Source organism: Atractosteus spatula, assembly GCF_055471065.1.
Source record: "Atractosteus spatula isolate fAtrSpa1 chromosome 10 unlocalized genomic scaffold, fAtrSpa1.hap1 SUPER_10_unloc_6, whole genome shotgun sequence".
Classification (NCBI taxonomy): Eukaryota; Metazoa; Chordata; class Actinopteri; order Semionotiformes; family Lepisosteidae; genus Atractosteus; species Atractosteus spatula.
The window spans coordinates 85693-103799 of NW_028296626.1; the positions used below are offsets into that span (position 1 = coordinate 85693).

General features: G+C 42.1%; 2 non-coding genes across 2 annotated transcripts; both read right to left on the bottom strand.

Annotated features, from left to right (window-relative positions):
- Positions 1-429: 429 nt before the first annotated feature.
- Positions 430-501, bottom strand: trnaa-cgc (transfer RNA alanine (anticodon CGC)). The gene has a single exon. It is a non-coding gene; the product is annotated as a tRNA-Ala (tRNA).
- Positions 502-10007: 9506 nt separating this feature from the next.
- On the bottom strand, positions 10008-10100 carry trnar-ucu (transfer RNA arginine (anticodon UCU)). Its single transcript has 2 exons — positions 10064-10100; positions 10008-10043 (listed from the first exon to the last, which is right to left on the bottom strand). It is a non-coding gene; the product is annotated as a tRNA-Arg (tRNA).
- Between the last annotated feature and the right edge of the window lie 8007 nt (positions 10101-18107).

An 18107-nucleotide genomic window follows, 5' to 3' on the forward strand; every position in this document is an offset into this window, starting at 1 on the left:
AGAACAATTAAATTTATATAACTTTTTTTTGAGAAATGGGCTCACACACCGGAAGACACTAACGTTTCTCTTCGTTAGAGTATGTGAATAACAGTTTAACTAAAAATATTTGGAGTCCAGAGGGAGGACTCGCTCGCTGAATGATCTCTCAAGAAATCCCTGGTAAGATTCAACAGGTGTTTTCTTCAACAGCCACTAAAAGTCTGATGACCTTCTCTGGATTTTCTGAATATGACGTTAAATTAGTTCAAATCATTTGGTAGTTAACAGAACGAAATGCTTTGGAGGTACATTTAAAACAGCAGAGCAACACTGTAGCACTTCGTGTGTGACTGAAATTAATTGTGTAAACCTGGCTCTCTATGAACACGAGCAAAGAGTTCTCACTCAACAGAAGATTGCGATGTGAGCACAGTAACATAAGACACCTGGAGATGCCGGGGATTAAACCCGGGACCTCATACATGCGAAGGATGCGCTCTACCACTGAGCTACATCCCCTAGCCTACCGATGATGGAACTGACGTAAAGATGTTCATATGTTTACTGAACACAATCCACCCTTCACGAAGAATGCTTGCAGTTTCCCACTTTCGCGTTTCTTCTACTACAAAGTAAATTAATGGGAATGAAGAAATAAGGAAGGGAAAATAATCGCATCGAAGCTTCCAGAGACTGGGCAAAATGAATAATTTATTTTTATATCCAGTCACATGGGCGACGGTGGTTGATTCTTCAACGGGGGGGGGGGGGGGGGGTGCGTTTTTCTACCTCCTTACTCGATTGTCTTTCAATTATGTTTTCCTTGAAACCTTTTTGCATCTTTTAAGTGCTTGCGATTAAATTACGCATAGAAAAACACCAGTACAGTTGATGTTCATGGACCGATGCACACAACTCCAGTGATAAAGCCCTGTCTGTAAATATTGTAGAAGAACGTTAAAGGGCGAAACAACGCTCCAACCACGTGAATGGTAACAAGAAGGATCGTGTTCTTATTTAATATGTGCTTTTGAATTGCCTTGTCAATACACACAGGCTTTAGAGATGGACAAATAATTTACAGTGGTGTTTGTAAACAAAGATGGAACATGTTATTTCTATACCAGGAAGAAAGGAGCAGACTCTTAAACTTTAAGAGGCGGAAACAACACCTCATCACAGCTAACACTAATTAAAACGACATCACAACAGAAGAGTGAAGCCTTGAGTGAATCAAATCAGTTTTTGTTGGTCGTCTGTGTCTTCATAACTTTGTAGGTGAGAGAGAGGATTGCGAAAATGTGCAGGTGCTTCTCAGAAGTGCGTTGGTGGTATAGGTTCCTTCAAATAACTGAGCCAGTGCATCCCAAATCTTTTCAAGATGATCTGTGATCTGGTAACACATCTCCTGAAACAAACATTCGAGGTAGGAAGCATGCTCTTAAACACCAAAACACTCAAAAAGGAAGAAGCAGATCTCTGTACACAAGACGGCAGTGCGATATTAGAATTTCTGAGTTCTTGATGGATTCAGGCTCCTTCTCAGAGGTCCTTGCTCGCCAAATAACTTTGCATCTGAGGAAGAGCACCACGGAATAAAACCCAACTCAACAAGCGAGCGCGTTGGTTGCTCTTGCTCTTAATGCAAGGAGCTGTTTTTTTTTTCCTCGCAATAATCATTATTAACCAGAAACAGCAGCACAGGTAGGTCGCATTTGTGATTATGTCACTTCTCTGCTTCAGCAAGGTCAATAAAAGACTCTGAAAGTAGTAAAGCAAAACTGAACTCAAAATCATATTAGGAATTCTGAGCGATATCTCCATACAGGTAATCCAATAAGAACGTTGAAATATTTGAATATCATCTCTCTGTATATTGCGCTGCTTTTTACCCAGAGTAAAACTATTGGATTGAAGGAATGCTAACTGCTGGGTTAAAATGTATAGTTGTTATTTGGAGAAATCTATAAACTCGTGATCTTTTATGTTTTAAAAGACAGCACAGGAAAAAACGACAGTGCTTATTATTTTCCGGAGATGGAGCACTGATGACCTATCCGAGCTAATTGATAAAGCCCACCCAGTGGATACACTAGCAGAACGTCAAAGAACATTCACCTTTGTATCCAAAGAAACCACAGGAACAACATCAGGAAGCACAATCAATTCCCCTTTTAAATCTTTCCTGTAAATTATGCTATGTGAATTCATGAAGTTAATCCTCTGATCTCTTTTGATCATGAACAAAGTATTTCTGATGGAGCGCTTTGTTAAAAGGTTTAATAAGCTTTTCCCCTGCCAACGATTCGGCGCTAAGAATTAAAAGTTTCACAGACAAAAGCAGCTCACCGCCACAGCCAATATTAAATGTGCTTGCCGGAACACTATCATGTGCACTGCCTCAAAAGTGATCTCGGCAGACGTTGTTCCCTACATAAAGCTGAACATGCCAAAGAGAATTTCTGTTGAGAAAACAAAATATTTCTTCTGCCTTGATGTTAAGCTGACAGCCTGTCTTTTAGAAAGTCTATCTCTAAGCACCTCCCGCAGCCTAACAAAAAGCGCTTTTACTGATCGTATTGCAGGTCTTAAAATACTAACATTTGGCAGCAGTGGGATTCAAACCCACACCCCAAGAGAGACTGGAACCTAAAATCCAGCACCTTAGACCACTCGGCCACACTACTGTCCTCCATCCTCATCTTTCTCACATTGCTGGCTTGGACTGGGGGGCATCAGCTCTTGTCGTCCGATCTAATGATATCATGACATGTGGAAGTGACTGCACCTTCATCTTCCGAAATGCTTTCAATAGCACAAACGCTACTTTCACCGGCACAAACGTAGCAATAACAAAGGAGGTGGGATTCATCCTTTGTGCTGTTTGTAGGGGTGCAACTCTACGGTGATGCAAGAACAAAAATCAAAATCCTTTGCTACTACTGTTGCTTTTTTCATAGTTTCTTCAAATCCTTCATTTGAACGTCGATTTTGAAGGATATTGATGATAATACCACATAAATTGTGGTTTTCTTGTGATCGCCAATTTTATTCACCAGCCTTTTTTACAGTTCCTTCTGTGTTTCACAAGGTGTAATAGCCCCCCTCGCATCCTCAGCTAACATATTTTAAAATTACAATAGATTATACAGCATGCATGTTTACATTTATATTAAAATTAAAGTTAATAAACCAGAATACATACAGTGCTATCCCAATAATTCTTGTCAGGTTCTCCAACAAATCTGCTGAGGGTGCAACAGGAGTATAAATGAATTTTCCCGCCAGCCATTCAAAGACCAAATTCCATGAGTGAACATTATTTTCTCAGACGTTGCCGGCATTGGACTTTGCCGGTGGTATTGAATTATGTCCACAACTGTTGTAGTAGTTCCTTCTTGAAGTTCGACATGTGCAAAGCACTCGTAATATCATAGGTGTTAAAGTTTCGCTGAGTCTAATCGACGTAATTGAAGCCGTTTTGTTATTCTGTTGTAAAAGCCGAAACCCGAAACAATAGTAGTGTTAAGAGGAAATGCCTCCTAACAGCTGACAAGCGCTCCTAGTTAGTGTCATGGTGTGTATCCCTGCCTATCATTGGGAGACGGGTAGCTTTTTTACACTCAAGATTCCAATCTTCAATGCTTTGTGTGAGAGCTTACATAACTTTCCTTTTCTCACATTTTCTGACGACTATTCCAAAGGTGCACCCTGTCAATTCCGAATACTTTTCAAAAATCTGCCTGCATGTTTGATTATTGTCATTTCATTTCGAAAAAGTTCAATATTGATCATAACTAAAGAATATAATGATCACGAACAAAAAAGGGATAAAGATGCGAGTCGATCTTGAATCACAGCTGGGTGACACGGGCTTCTGTTCTGATATGGTTGTACGAGAAACGGGAGGAATCGCCAATCTCCTATAGAACATGAGTTGAATCAGGAGTGAGCCATTTCGTATACTCGTGCATATGTCAACGCCTGACCTACATCGTAAAACTAACATTAAGTTGTCAGAGACATTCATTTATATACAAACAAGAGACAGACCAAGTAATAATTCTACATTAGTTCAGGTGGGTAAACCTGAACTAACTAATAAACGTATTAATAATTCTACATTAACGTGTCCTACACTGATCAGACTAATTGACATGGTCTGATTCAGAGCCTGTGCAGCTCGTGCTAATTACAGCAATGACAGTTCTGAACCCTCATCACCGAACTGAGCACAAGTTCAGCTGTTCTCCAGTTTTGTTACACATGTTTTTTTCATTGCAATTGAGTTCAGAGCTGGAGCTGATCTCCAGACAGTACAGTGTTTTGGGTAAGTTGTCGAAATTCGCATGAGACTGTAGACAACTTACCCAAAGTGTTTTCTATAGCTTTCAGGTGCAGTTCATTTATATAAAAGAATGTAAGTGGTATAAACTCAACAAGCCAGACGGCAGTCCAACCTATAATTTTCTGACGCGAGGCCTGACGCGTTATTCATTACACCACTGACCCTGCAATTGTAGTACTAAAAAAAACACGTTTTCTACATTTATGTCTGTTTAAAAATCACTCTAAAAAAGACAAAGGGTTTGTGTGTCGCGCTAAAATTCCGCTTCATTTCGAATGCAAATAAAAACCGTTTTGTTTCAAGAAATCATAAATTTGTCACATCCTTCATACTATACTTCTCTCTTGTATTAGTAAAGCATTTTGATTTAAACTGAACAATATATGAAAGGTTTCATCTATACACTTACACATAATAAGTATACGAATAAATACTCGAAAGAAGCCGCAGCTCAGGTATTAGAGAGATTTAAAATCGGATCGGAGGATTTAGAGTCCAGACTGCAAACCAACAGCTGACACAGGTCTTTTATAGAACCGTTTTGATTTCCTCTACTTTGTCCCCGTGACGTCATTGTCCTGCTCGCAGCCGAGCCCGACACACGTCTGGTTTCTGTCGCTGGGCGCACACCCTGCGGTCCATGCGGGTCCTGATACGCCAGTACAATGACGGGAACACTAAACTGTAAACAGGTGCCGTCCTTCGGCTGAGACGTAAAACCGAGGTCCTGACTCTCTGCGATCATTCAGGAGAATGGTGGAGGGGAGTCCCCATTACCTGTAAAGCGCATTGAGTGGAGTATCCAGAACAGCGCTATATAAGTGTAAGCAATAATAATAATAATTATTATTATTATGTAAAATGCAATAAAAAATAAAAAAAATATCAAACTTTGATTCAAAATAGATTAATGTAAAAACTGATAAAGCTAATGCTTTTTTCAGGGCTATATCTACTTTTTTTTTAAAAAAGCGAAGACTGTCGCGATTGTGAAAGTTAGAGAATGTGTACCAGCGCCTTCATATCGCGAGCGTCAATCTCGCCCGTAGCTGCGAGAAGGTTAAAAGCGCCCGAGTGAGCTGTCTTTCGTCAAAGTAATTGCCGGAGCAGTAGGACGCAGAGCACCATCCAGCAGCTGTAGACGGTGTTCGGGGAAAAGCTAATTCTGTTTTTAGCACAGGGAGTGAGAATGAGCTCAGTCCGGCTCCCAGCACAATCCATCCTGGTTTGGTTACAGTGCGTCTGAGGCTCTTTGGATCGTAACGTAAAAAAACAATTGCTCACATCTTGTGACTTCCACGACAGGAAGGAAAGATATCACTTAAAAAAATCAGAACTGAAGATTTGGATCCTGGGCCTCAATTTGATCAAATTATTAAAATAATAATTATCAAAATATCAGATTGTGTTTCTGCAACATTTCGTGCACAGTACGCCATTTTTATCTAAAACAGTCACAACGAGGGTTTACACGCAGTGTGGGGTATTTTCCCCTTTTATATTTTTGCCACTTTATATCGAACCTGTTATACTCCCAGAAGTGCACAGTAGCTTGTACTTAATAAAAATGTACAATTCACCGCTGGTATAAACAGATGTGTGCCGTGTTTGCTTTTGTAAGCATTTGTTTAAAAAATAAGTTCACAATACGATAAAAACACAGAAAGCACAAACTTTATAATACAACGATACAAAATCAATACCAAATCATTATGCCAATTAAGTAACTATCCTTTGAAAACAGAGAACACCTTTATATCTACAAAAAAACTTGACATTTGTATGAATTTTTGAATTACAACGCATGCAGTGTAGTCCCTTAATTCAAAGATCAGATCTTGGCCAAAACAAAACAATCAAACGTGGGCTGAATTCGGAACAGGAGCTTCTGCTTCGTCGTTTATTGAGCTTTTGATCAATGTCTGAATGAAACAGATTCACTTTTTTATTTCTTTGGTTAAGGTACAGAAAAGCACCTTCCTTCGCACCAGAATCGAACCAGCAACCTAAGGGTTGCCACTGATTCTACTACACTCTTCTGCTATACCAACTGAGCTATCGAAGGAATGTCAGATATCGCTCTCTGGCACATGCTGCCGAATGTAGTGAAATGTTCCGGGTGATTTAAATCCCACTCCGACATCAAGTTTCCAACTCGTTTCCTTAGTCTTGTTTACCTTGAATTTAAGCCACGAACCAGGATTCTACTGTATAAACTACCAGGGATATTACAAAATGTTTGATGGGGCATCAATCATTCCAGGCGGAAATTGACTCCTTTTTTTCTCGAGAGATCATATTAAACATTTCATTAGTATCGAGAGGAGGATCACCATGAGCCACAAAACAAACAGTTTCTTTCTGTCTTTATTATAAAGTAGCGTTTGTGCTACATTAATAATATTTTTGTGGAAATAAAGAAGTTGTAAATTTTAAAATTTATATTTGAATCGAAATGTGGTTTTGAGTTAAATATTAGCGTGTTCATGTAATTAGTTTGTGTTTGTCATTACTATATATATATTGCCATGTTACTAGAATTTGTAACTGAAGTTTACTAGTTGTGTTTTTTATGATGATTAGACATTTGTTGATTACAATATTGTATATAATCTATAATTTGAACTACATATTTTTCAGGTGTGAATAATTGTATATTTTAAGAATACATTTCTAAAATAAATCATTGGCTTTATTTTACTAGTTTCTACTCCTATAAAAATCTTTCTTTGATGTATAATAGACCTTTAACTATATATGTATTATAGTCTTCTAAATTTATCCGTATAATAGAACTCCAACCATTTATGTATAATAAACATATAATCATAGATGTCTAATTGACGTATAACGATATACGTATATTAGAATTTCATTCTAGACCAGTTACGGAGCACATTTACACGTCTAAGGTAAGCGTTTAATAGTCGTATATTCTACATCTTTTGCCCACTGGGATGTGCCGATTTTAACTTAGCAAACCAAGATACACATTTTCTAATGAAGCCTTAATTAAAAGACAGTTTGTTTCTCGAAAGCGTGTTATGTAAAAAAAGAGAAAAACGAAAATATATGGATGACAATCTTTCAAAGCTGAAGATTTTACTTTTGAAAAATTGACATTTTATGTATGCAGATGCATTCGCTGGTTTTAGTACTTTGCTGTACTTCCTGAATCATTTTCAGTATTATAAAGTGGGTGTAGATTTTTCTTTCAGGTTAGGACGCGAGTGTGTACATGTGATTGATTTTCGTTTCACTGATTCTCATTGAAGATTTGGGAATTAACGACGAAAGAATCAGTTGCCTCGGAAAGCAGAAGGTTTGGTTCTCAACGATATTGAAGACACGCCCATGTAGAGCAGCGGGTGATGTTTTGTACTATAAAAGACCAAGTGCTCAAAGTGACGTCTGCGTTTACCGTTTAGACTTTTCATCTTGGGCGCACTTTTAGAAAGCAAAGATAGAGCAGTTGTGTTGAATCACCCCATAACAGCTGTCAGCAGAGTGGCGCAGCGGAAGCGTGCTGGGCCCATAACCCAGAGGTCGATGGATCGAAACCATCCTCTGCTATGTACAGTTTATGCACGATTGATAAGGACACCATCAATTTAATGAAGTGCATTAAAACTGTTTTTTTCTCTTGTGTGTATGCAAGCTTTACACTTAAGGTACTCTTTCATCTTTACCAATAGCAGATGCCCAAGTGTATCTTTGGTTGTTCTGCGATCTTTCATAGCTTCCTCAATTCCTTCAAATGAACATCCATATCAAAGCAATTATGTATATATATTACAATTAAGGTACATATTAAAAATATCAACACACATTTGTATAATGCTCATTTAATAATGATTGTCAAGGATTGTCAGGTTCTCCAACAAATCTGTGTTCTAATTTTAAAATATTTTTGCTAAGGATACAACGGGTGTATAAATGAATTCTCCCAACAGCCAGTTAAATTCCACACGTGAAGATGGTTTTCTTGGACATTGACTTAGGTACTTAATTGTTTACTTGTTGTAGTTGCACACGAGTAAAACACGAAGATTTCCTGCAACATTCAAGAGGGTTTGCAAAGAAATCCCTTCAATTTTTAGCGGAGATTATGTTTAAATCATCACAATCTGAAGCGCATCCCTGAGTGCGTTTGACCCACCAGCCCTTTGTTTAACAGCTGCACAAGGACACATTCCCGTTGCTTTTCACAAATCACTGGCATTTTTTTGCAGCATTTTTTCTGTCCTGAGAAGCAAGATTTGTATTTTATCTTTCAGAAATTGTATGAATTTCTTGAAGTTCAGAAACAACTTGTTCCAGTAAAGAAATGAACACTTGCTTCAAAGTAAATCAAGACGTATGTGTCTCTTGCTGTATGTGCTCTTATCTGTCCATCTCTCTCTCCTCTTCTCTCACTCTGGCAGTCTGTGCAGAGTATCTGAAGGAGATGTAAAACCACTTGGAAAAGAAGAAAAATTCTCAGGAAAATTCTCAGGCAGAATAAAAAAATTATTTTCTTCTCAGTCAGATTCACAGCTCAGACAGGATCTCAACTCCGTACTGCTCTCTATCCTCACAATCCCGAACCAGAAGATATTCAGACAATCAGTGCTGCTATATGAACAATATCAGACAGAACAGCCTGGACTCATGTCACATTTCCCCATTTTATCCTTCCTCCCAGCCCTCTTAGAGACATAAAAGAGCTCCTGGTTCTCCTCTCTGTGAACTGGGCTCAGGGGTCACTGATTTGGCAGTTGTGGGTTCTGATCCAGGTCGAAAGCAAGATGGTTCTATTAACGCTTTCCAGAACTTCCAGCCCTTCAGTATTACTTTCTTTACTGTATGTCAGCCTCCCAAAATGTTTATACATGTTTTATAACACATATGACTGTGGAATTATCTTATTATTTATATATAGTATTTATGTAATAAACACCAATAGTGACACTATGATCAGTATATTGATTATTTGTAGCCGATGGTCCGATGGTCGTGTCTACAATAGTGACCATTTGACCAGTCTGTAGCTCTGAGCAGTGGGACTCAGATCACACAGATGACCTGTCTGTGTGTGATTCCATACCAGTCCTGGGATTCAGCTACTCTCACAAATGTCTCATAGACCGTCTTATAAATTTACAATTAGATGAAGACATGTAACAGTTTTACAGATAATTTTAATAATCAGACAGTAGTTTTGGCAGTGGATACATCTCCACATGGGAGAAAGAAACTGAAATATATGTGCTCACTGTAAAGTAGGAAGAGGTGGTCAGACAAGCAAAACAACTTTGCAGATAATGTGAAGTGACATTGTTTTGTGTCAATCTGCTCACAGATTTCACTTCATGTGCCTTAAGCTGTGCAATTTGTATGGTTGTTGAATGAGATTGATTTCTTCACAAGCCCAGTCAATTGCCAGTGGAGAGCTTGCCGACGCACACCTTCATGAAGACTTTCTTTAAGATTTCATTGTCACGTTGCCTCCTTTGCATATAATAGTAGCTCCGACACTAAGAGAAAGGATGAGAAATGGCGTTTATCATGCGATTGCAGTGTTTGTTTCTTGTGGCTGCTGTTTCATTTTCAACTGTGGACTCTTAAGAAGTCCTTTATTTGACTTGATCAACACTAATCCCTAGAGGATTTTGAAAGGTTGAATCAAAATGTTACATGACTCTGGTGGGACTCGAACCCACAACCTTTGAATGACTTCATTCTATCAAGGTCTAGAAGTCCAATGCACTCTCCATTGCGCCACAGAGCCAACCAATATGTAACTCTATAAAACAGCTACAGAAAGCTGTAACTCATGCTTATCCCGTTGTCTTTAAATTAAGCTCCATAAATATTGACAATGAGTGGCCTGTTGTCTACGAATAGATACCGCTGGGATTCGCACCCAGGGTCTCCTGGTTTTTAGTGAGGCGTCTTAACCAGCTAAGCCACGGTGCCAAACCTACTAAATGTTATCCACAACTTCAAACACCTGTGAGAAACGGGCAACTGCAGTGTTACGCCTGCTGGCTCAACAGATAATCCTTTTCGAACTTTAAGGAGAGGATTTCTTTGTCAATTCAATTAAACATTTTAGAAATGCTGAACGATTGATGTGTTTCACGCGCAGAAATATTTTATCGTTACGTACTTTTTCTGTGCAGTTAGTTCTCCTTCAACTCCGCCCAACAACAGAGGTCGTTTTTAATACAGGAGTAAAGGCTCATTGCACATCAGCAAAACATCACGTACAGGTTTAGGGAGAGCGACATCAGTGATTGGAAGGTTGGAAGTTTCGGGTCACTTTTTTATTATAGATTCAAGCAGCCCTGAATACCTTTTCAAGAAACATTTCAGAATCCCAGTCACGTCCAGTATGATTGCTACACAGGTCTACAGTATACAATCAGAATACTGTTTGTGCATTATATAAAACACACCGCCCAAAGCATTTCTAAAACAGGAATTACATGTTCCTGAATGCGCCCTCCTTTATAAATAAAATAAAGGGTCTGAAGCCTGCTCCAAAGAAGCACTATATTCAGAGCTGACAAAGATGTGATAGGAAACATCTCGGAAAACGAAGATGCAGTCATTTCCACACGTTGCACAACAAGAGCTGAACCCACCCGACGTTCTCCAAAAGAGTAAGGTGTTGGGAGTGTGGCTGGGTGGTCTAAGTGCTGGGTTTGTGCTCCATTTTCTTCGCTGGGTTAGGTTTGAATCTTGCCGCTGCTAAGTGTTGGTGGGTTAAGACCTTCCTTCTATTGCGACTTCAATGGGTAAAAGCTTTGCTTGACAATCTGTCGAGAGACTGAACTAGGTGTTTCAAGATAGTCTTTGTCAGCTTAACATCAAGGCATAAAAAAGCCTCATTTTGTGTTCCCAACAGCAATGCTCTTTGGTCCCTTCAGCATTATGCAGGAAACATCTGCCGTGATCACTTTTGAGTCAGTGTGAATCGTAGTGTGCCGCAATTGTTTTTAAAATTGGTTCTGTAGGCATGGTGCATTTGTCTGTGAAACTTGAATGCTGTGCTTTTTCACGCAGAATCATCGGCAGGAGCAAAGCTTATTCAATCTTTGCGCACAGCGCTCCATCAGAAATACTTTGTCCAAGTTTTGAAGAGATTGTGGGATTCTCTGCACACGTTCACATCTCGTACCTCAGACAACTCCACCATTCGATGGGAAATTGATTCTGCTTCTTGCAGTTGTTCCTGTGGTTGCAGTAGTTACAAAGTTGCACTTTCCTCCACCTTCTGCTATAGTATTCACTGGGTGAGCTTCATCATTTGGCTCAGAAAGGTCAACTGTGCTTCGGAAAAAATCAGCTGCAGTGTCGTTATTTTGTCGGTGAGTATGGCTGTCTTTTAAAGCACATGAAAAACACGGGTTTGTGGATTTCTCGAAATAGCAATGAATTCAGTTGTGCAGTGCTTTACTGCTTTCAGAGGGTCTTTTATCGACGCTGCTATAGTAGAGAAGTGACATAATCACAAACGCAACCATTTGTGCTGGCTGTTTCACTAAGTATTAAGCTTTTTCAACTATCACATGATTTTAACTAATTTAACATCATCTCCAGGAGAGCACCTCACACTGCTCACTGAGCTGATGTACAGTATGTGCCCATTTCTCAAAAATTAAATATCATCTGAACTGATTTTTTCTATTTTAAATGCTTTCCTATTCTTTTAATATTTCAGTTAAATCTTGAAGTACTTTCCATTGATATTAATCCTAGTCCCGATGAACGATTCTGGGACATGGTGTACCTTGAATAATGTTCTTATAGGTTTCAGTTTGGAAAAGTGCGCTCTCCAGAAGCTACCAAAACCTCTAATGGTCGCACAAAGCTTAATGCAATAGCAACGTTTGGGGTTGAAAAAGAATATTACTTGCTATGAATACGAACACTGTTACAGGAGGCGCATAAGAACTATTTTAGCTCAGATCATCAATTTATCTTACATTTCTACTCCATTAATATCGCTATTGAGTGCTAAAGGTAGGTCCTGGCAATACTTCATGAGATCTTCTTAAGAAAACTTAAAAAAATATATTTCCAGTGCTGAAAAAAAAGTAAAAAATACCGATTATGTGCAACTGATAAAATCTCTTTTCCAGGGATGTTGTAGCCACATGCAAATGACTTTATCAGCTTTAAAAGTTTATTTTGCATTTATAAGACGATCAGCATGAGTAGTATAAAGCGACACCTTTCTTCAAACTTTTGACAGGTACCACGCCCCCTTTTCCAGCCAATGGTCGTCCGCGGTGGTTAATGTCCCGCCCCCTTGTCAGCCAATGGCGTGTTGTTATTTGTGCATGTCCCGCCCCCTCAGGAGCCAATGGTGTGGGTCGGAACTCCCGCCTCCCCCCGGCCGGTCGGTCCCGAGCCTCAGGGTCCCAAAACCCCAAGGCGGCGCATCCCTCGCTTTAGGTGTGTGAAAGTGTGTATTGGTTTGGAAGGGGACCATGTCTGCCGCGGGGTTGAGTGCGCTCTATTATAACCCTAGGAAATCGGGTAGTTACGGCGGCGCGGGGATTCTGGTGCGGGCCGCGAGATCCCGGGGTGTGAGCGGCACCAGCCGCGGCCGGGTGGTCGAGTGGTTGTCCGGCCAGACTGCTTATACGCTGCACAAGCCGTCTCTCAAAAGCAGCAGGGGTGTAAGCACACACACAAACACTGACTGCGTAAAGTCTCACGGACAAACACCATGTGAAATGTGAACCGCTTTATTTCAACAGGGGGTTTTCAAACACAGAAACAGAGCAGCAGCACTTTTTACACAAGTTACAGACTCCAGTTTGCAAGTATGTGAAATGTGAACCGCTTTATTTCAACAGGGGGTTTTCAAACACTGAAACAACGCAGCATACATGCGTTACCGGCTCCTGTTTGCATTCAACAATTAAATGTTGGTGCGGAAAATTAGTTCGGTACACGTAACCACCACCCCAACATTGCTGAGAAACTTTGCGGCATCTGAATAAGCATTCATAACCCCCTTCCGCTCCCTGTGTCTAAAGCCATGCGAACCACACTGGGCGATCCAATCTAGCAGGGCAAAAAAATTTGCCTGCGTAATCAGTGGGATGGTGTTACCACAGGTTCTGTGCAAAACATGCTGTATTTTGGAATACACACTGTAGAAACCCCAGGCTTCCTTTTCTGATCTGAAAACATCAGATCTGCAATAATTTAGAGCAGGTATACGCAATGTTCTTTCCAACACTATTTCCTGTACAAATTCTTGAGAGGTAATGTGAATATTGGGTGGTAGAATCCACCGTGGTACGACAGACATCACTTAACTCTGCTTTTGTTTTGAAGGCAACAACGCCTCAGGACCTCGTGACCTTCAAAAAGGGGGGATATGTAGCGGCAATACTTGTTAATAAGACAGAATTAAGCGTTGGTATGCTGTCCTAAAGGAGGCCCCATCTCACCCTCCATCTCTGTGGTGCAGCCACAGAGAAAGTATTCATGCAGGCTGATTTAAGATGTTTTCTTTTGATAAGGAACAAGCTCCCAGACGGGGACACACTTAGCTAAGCCTGGCTATCATGATCAATGGTCATCTATTGGCGCCTATCAGTCTAGGGAGTGCCGAATGGACATCTGGACTGCATTCCTAAGTGTCAAGAGTAAGTGACTTATATCTCATCTTGACCAACCAATCAGGGACTGGCAGGGCGTGGTAATACCACGTGGGTCTCCAATGCCCGCCAAACTCTCAACCAATCAGCACACATCTGGGTCTTGGTCAAAAAGGGAGAGCAAGCTCAGATCGGGGCTCTCCTTGGCCATTTTCACGCATCCTCAGAGACAATCACGTGACAACTGCTGTTGTCTGCAAAAGGACTTGGACTTTGTTCTAAGCGCGAGGCCGAGGATCCCGTACGTACTCAGAATTCTACCAACGTGAATGCTCCGCTGGATCAACGGCAGCCTACAGTTGGACCCTCATCGACAACCTGAATAGCTTATTCAGAAGCAGCGCTGGACCGGGGAACGAACCAGCTTCTTACCAGGCAAAAGAGTGACTTGTGAGGACTCGCGGTCACACTCTGTGCATAGAGACTTTCTACTAGCCAGCCGGACTGCTGGTAGATCCCCTCGGAGCAACGACTGCCCTGCGCGCCGCAGTCAGATTCCTCCGCCCGTCCTACTCCAAGCTGCACCTCGACTGGTTGGCCGGTAGCCAGAGGACGCTGACACAACGCCCATTGGACAAACGCTGCAACAGAGCCTGTCAGCTGGTTTGGTGTTCGTGCCGGGAAATTCCAAATCCATACACAGTGGATAAGTAAACCCCATGTTCTACATTGCGTCTCGAGAATTCAATTGTACCTCAACACAAGTTGTTATCAATTTAATTTATGAGTAATGTATTTACTTCCGAGTTTAGAGTAACAGTGGGTAATAACACTGATTAGCGATTTGGTAACCGAACGATATATATTGACATATATTCTCTGTTGTGTATCTCTTTGTGTTTGCATCTCTTCGAGATTATATACCTTGTATATTGATAACCCTCACAGTAAGGTCTGCCTCTCGTATCCAGGCAGACTAGTATATCTTTGGTGCACAATTGATATTAATAAATGTATCTCGTGTATTGAACCCGTGTGTGTGCGTTGTTAGTTGTTCTGACGATTGATTTTCTAAAAGCTACAACGAACAACCTCGTGATTACTGTTACAATTAATAATTGTCTCCGTAAAACCATCAAACCACTACATTTAATGGCGTCCCTGTGCGGGCTAGTTTAGAATGAAATGAGAATCAATCGCACAGAATAACTGATGTCGCTGTGAGTTCAAGTTCAGCACAGCACCGTGGCTTCTATACACGAATACCGGGTGTGCTGATAACTGCGTAAAGAAATCCCCCTGTTTTCTAGCGGTTAGTGTAACGTGTGCTGATTGGAAATCCATCTGCTCGGGTGTTTAGATTCCATACTGTATTTTGGTAAAAGGAAAAAAAGTAATACTCTTAAAGTTTCTCTGACGTAATGACAATGGCTGCTAAAATGTCTGAAGTGGAGTCGCTTATAAGTACTATTTCTAGCGACGACAATCCTGGTTACTGGAGCGGTATCGAAAAGTTGAACTTTGATGATATTGAGAAGCTGCAAATAAATCTAGTAACTAAGGTAGCGAACCAGCTTAACACGGGAGGGTCTGTGAACGCAGTTCAGGTCCTATCGAGTTTCGCCTTAAATCTAGCTAAACAGCTGGAACTGTCTTTGCCCGAGCTGACAAAGTTTCAAAAGCTTCAGGGAAAGCTAGAAAGATATAAGGCGGAGCGAGTTGAGTTGTTGGATATAATCCGAGAAAAGAGAGTGAAAAATGAGGAAAGTGAAGACAGACTCAGGGAAGTTTTAGGTAAATTAGATGACCTGTCTGCTAGAGAAACTGCGGCTGAGGTAGCTAGGAGAGACCTGGAAGCGAGCTTGAAAGAAAAAGAAAAAGAAATTGAGTTTAAATGAGCTCAGCCAGGAAAGGCAAAAGGAGTTAGATGCTGCCGTACTGGAAGCAAAACAGGCTAGATCCCACTTGCATCCCAGCCCACCTAGCAGCCCGGAGCGCTCACCCAGCGCGCCGGGAGGAGGTTTCTCCCGGCCAGGGTCTGTGGTCGGATCGGCATGGGGGAGATCGCCAAGTCCTGCGTGAGACGCAAGGGCGATTCAATTCAGGCATAGACACCCTGCTCCTGATCACGGCCGTCTCCCTGCCCGCGGAGAAACCGAAAAATTAACCTCCACTCCCTGAGGCAGTTAGCCAAAGATGTAGAAAGGTTTGACCCGTCAGTGTCAGGGAATAATGTGGAAACCTACATCGATGAGCTGAGATATACTTTGCAGTTTATGCCCGAAGTGTCCGAACAGGAAAAGGCTATGTTAGTAAGGAAAACTACCAGCCGAGCAGTCCACGAGTGGATGTCTAGACAAGGACCGGAGGTCTGTAATAGCTTTGAGGAGCTGTGTCAGGCAATGATCGGAGAATTTTCGGCTTTTATCGATCCCATAGCTGCCGTGGCCGCTGCGCACCATATTAAGCACGAAAAAGCTGAAGTCCCTCGCGACTATTATGAGAGGCTTAGGTGCACTTATCTTGCAGGGCGGAATGAAGAGTGTTGCAAAGAGAACGTGAATTTCAAAGGTTTATTCATTGCTAATCTGCATCCCTCAGTCAGGAAAATGATTGTGATGCACACTGATGCAAAAGCGATGAAAATGGCAGACATTAGAAGGTTGGCTCAAAAGGCCTGGGGAGCTGAAGTCTCTGCTTCCTCAGAGCGAAAACCTGCTAAAACGGCCGTGTTCGCCACTAAAGCCAGCAGGGTTGACGACTCGCCTCAACCCGAGGGAGCTGAGGTTCCTGAGCCCGCTAAGCCCTGGCGCAAAATAGGCAGGCAGGACCGCAGTAAGCGTCAGAGCCGCCGTGAGCGCTACGGGGAAGGCAAGGGGTCAGGCAGAGCCTATCATAAGGCTGGACGAAGGGAATCGACTGCAGCCCGCCTGGCCAGGCTTGAATAAGCCCTGCTTGAGAGATCAGGACAGGGTAAACCTTCCATACCGAATGCCGGAAGCGTGAATGAGCGGAGGGGGACCACGCCCCTTCCCACTGGAGGAGGCGGGGATCCGTCCCAAGCCCCTCCCTCAGTCTATCTGATTGGGTGGGAGGGTTCCTGCCTGGAAGAAGGCTGTGACTCTGAGTTGGGCGCTGACCCCGCCCCTGAAGTCAAAGAAAAGGCAGGCTTCCAACAATTCTTAGGGAATCTCAGCCAGAAAGGCAAAGCAAGGCGTATTTATATCAAGGTTTCTCTTGAAAACGTCTTAGATAGATAAGCACTGATTGACACTGGGGCTGAAATTAGTTTGATGTCAGCCGATCTACTCAGCGAACTCAAACGAGTAGCGAAAGGAAAAGGCATCAGACTTAAGGTAGAACCGTGTAAGATAGATATTTCCAGCTATACCCAGGATCATGCCAGGATCACACACCGAGTGTGGGTGGCACTTAGGTTCGGGCCAATGAACGTGGTGCATCCTGTTTATATCTCTAGGTTTAAAACAGAGCCACTACTCATTGGCCAAGACCTGCTTGACAGGCTGGAGCCTCTGGTGGACTGCCAGCGTGGAAAATTGTGGACTCAGGTCAAGCACCCTAAGCCTGTTATACAGCAAAAAGGGGGGTTCAGTGGTTATGCTGTGATCACACAGTGCCCACTGAACACTATAGCTGAGTTGGAGGATCCTCCTGGTTCCTCTGGACGAGAAATAAATGTCTCCTCTTGCTTTCCAAAACTACAGGGAAGTCCTGCCCAGGCCAGCACTCCCACGGTCTGCCAACTACAGGAGCAGTGCTCTGAGCAGCTGCTTGACCCGCCAGGTAAAGCACACCCCTTTTTCATCCCTGAAGAAGAGTGGATCTCCCTGTCCGGTAATGAATGGGAGTCCTTTCTGTGCGCCCTGGTACCTCAGGGGGACCAGGACTACCACCCCATGGTGGTGGGAGGGGTCCAGGTGGCAGAAGTGCAGGTTGATGATGTAATTCTCAGCTTCAGCTCTGAGAAGTCCATAATCAGTGAAGGTCTGTTCGAGGACCTGTCGCGAAGCCGTCAGGTGACCCTGGTGACGCAATCACAGGTTCTGTGGTGGGCACCCCCACCTCATAGGTCCATTTGGAGCAAAGGAAGCTGTGCAGCTTCCATCTCCATCGGAAAAAGGAAGTTTGCTCACTACTTCCAGGTAGCACCT